A 2,645-nucleotide genomic window follows, 5' to 3' on the forward strand; every position below is an offset into this window, starting at 1 on the left:
TTTTTACTTTTGCCACTATGGCCCATAATTTTTTTTTATTTCTCTCGTTTCGTTTCATTTTCCTACACTTAGGCGCATACCCCCTTCGAGGGATCGGCCAAGATCCGGATGGTGTTAGGGGAAATTGAAGTTACTCCTAAAACAACAAAAAATTCTCATGGAGAAATGAAAAAAAAACGTGTATAAAGAACTTAAATATCTCCACGAAACCACTATAATTTTCCCCTCAACTTCTTTTTTCCATTTTCAAATTCTTTTAATATTCCCTCCTTCTTAAAGAGCAGACAGGCGTTCTAGGCCTGTCGTCGGCTGTGGCCAAGCTGCTTCTGCGAAATTTCCATCTCAGTGCAATATATATGTCTTCCCCCATCGAATAATAATAATAATAATAATAATAATAATAATAATAATAATAATAATATTAATAATAATAGTGTGTTCTTTACGCCTGAGTAGAAGAAAAAGAAGAAAGCAGCCTGTCTCGTGCAATGCTCTCCCGCCTCCATTCTGTGGGAGCAGCTAGGCGCTTTCGACCCGCAGTGCTTCATCTCATTAATCCGGCGAGGTTTCTATCGGACGCGACCAGCGGGAACTCCTCCTATTCCGTCGAGGTATACGCTTGCGACGCCTGCTGCCTATCACGATGCAAGGGCCTCGATCCGATGCCACGACTTCGCACCTGTATGCAAAGACAACTGGCCACGGATTTCGCCGCGCTGCTGAACAAGACGACAGCTGCGGCCGCATTCAGAGATCAGACAGGGTGTCCACACACGGCGACCCCCGGTCCCAATGTTCTCGTGGGTGCCCGAAACGCGGTATGCATCCCGGGCTCTTTCCTTCTGGAGGCTGTGGCGTGTCGCCGCTCCATTGTTTCGGAGACGCTTGCACGCAAGCCGTTGTCAACGGAACAGCGGACAGTTGAATATTCGTATGCGTTTTATCACCGAAACCGTAGCATCTATGAGAGAGATAGCTGAAAAGTGGCCTTCACTCAGTGCTCTAACGAGGGGTCGCCCTCGTCTCGGTGGCACCGTACACCAGGGCCCACGGGAATAATCGCGCCAATCAATTTTAGGGGTATTTCGAATACTCCTTCCTCCGTAGCGCTAATCCCAATAGAAACGTGCATGTCATTTGTACATTGGTTGAGCCGGCTCCTGGAAGCTAAGCATGGCATGTTGACACGTTTGCTTGAATGTTCCTCGTGCCCGCCAGAAGGCCAAACAGAAAGAGAGCCCATGCGACACTGCGCTCAACTCGTGTGCACGTGTCCTTATTGTTGGAGCTATGTTTTGTTGACTGTAATCAGCAGCGGGAGGAAGGAGAGACCTTTTGTTTGTCACTGTGTGTATGGCACTGGCAGGTTGTTTTCGATTCGTAAAGCGTCCAAAGTCGCTTTTGGCTGACATTTGCTCTTGTGGACACTTGTAGCATAATGACAATTTTTTGTGCAAGCGTCCACGAGCTAAACGCATGTTATTCGATAAGGCCTTTAGTAAGGAATGAATTAAATAAAGAACAATAATTTGGCATTTTGTTACTTGCTATTTGAGAGTTCAGTATATAAATTAATTATGCAAAAGAAAAATACTATACTGCACAACACACAAGTGGTGAATTTGTCAGACAAAGTGATGCAAATACTCCGATTTAGTGCAAAATCCCAATGTTGCAGTGGAAATCGCCACAGAAGAGGCCTCGCAAAGTCATGTTGGTCGTGGATCGGCCAACCCATCAAAGGTGTCCCTTCTCACGCCAGCTTCAGCAACCAAGGCGGTGGTTGGCAGCAATCGGAGCGAGCACGCAGCTGGCACAGCGTGTCATCGCAGATCTCTGCACCAGCCGCGGGTTCTCGAAGCCTGCGCCCAGCTCCTGACCATCGCAGCAGTACTGAGCAGTCCTAGCCGCTGTTCCTGCAGTGGGACTTGGCGAGAGGGCGGCGTGCCTCGCTTCGAGTGCACCCACAGCTTTTGCCCCGCGGGTGGCGTCGACAAGTCCGCCGTCGTCGCCTTCGACGCGCTGCCCTCCTGCCCCGTGACCAGCCCCACCAGGGCTTCAACGCGCGGGGACTTCCATTTTTGTGAGGCCAAGGATTCCGTCGTTATTCTGACTGGGGCGGATTAATGGTCACACAAATGTTCATAGTTTTCAAGCAGTACAAGGACGTCCCGGATGTTCCAGGGGGTGGTATAGGCTTCCATAAAATTGGTTCTGCATACTGTGACCCTGAAGCCTTACTGTGCCCTCGCACTTTTGGCGATGCCGTGCTGCTCGAGGGACCGGCGAATGACGCAACTTGTCTGCAACTTGCGCCTTTTTTGCGTAGTTTTTTTTTTTCTGGTATGCTCCTGCGGCAACTCCTACGAAGTTTGGCCCATATTGACGCGAGATCTTGTGTTTTCCTGCTTTGCGCAAATATATTGTTACTTACGCCATGTTTGGTGACTGACTATAATTTTTCTTGCTAGGCGTTGTTTTTCCATTCTCGTATTTTACGCCTAGCTGTTACAATAGACGGTATGAGGTGATACAGCTTCACTTTATATACGTAGACGTCAATAAATTAAGGTAAAAAAGAAAGAGAAAGAAAGAAAGACAGAAAGGAAAAAGAAGAAAGAAAGAAAACGCAAAAGGGGAAACAC

At 47.9% G+C, this 2,645-nt stretch overlaps 1 long non-coding RNA gene across 1 annotated transcript; it reads left to right on the forward strand.

The window, feature by feature from the left end:
• Positions 1–484: 484 nt before the first annotated feature.
• Positions 485–2,438, forward strand: LOC135918727 (uncharacterized). The gene is made up of 2 exons (XR_010569743.1): positions 485–818; positions 1,679–2,438. It is a non-coding gene; the product is annotated as an uncharacterized lncRNA (long non-coding RNA).
• The last annotated feature ends 207 nt before the right edge of the window (positions 2,439–2,645 follow it).

This window comes from Dermacentor albipictus, unplaced genomic scaffold (assembly GCF_038994185.2).
Source record: "Dermacentor albipictus isolate Rhodes 1998 colony unplaced genomic scaffold, USDA_Dalb.pri_finalv2 scaffold_21, whole genome shotgun sequence".
NCBI lineage: Eukaryota > Metazoa > Arthropoda > Arachnida > Ixodida > Ixodidae > Dermacentor > Dermacentor albipictus.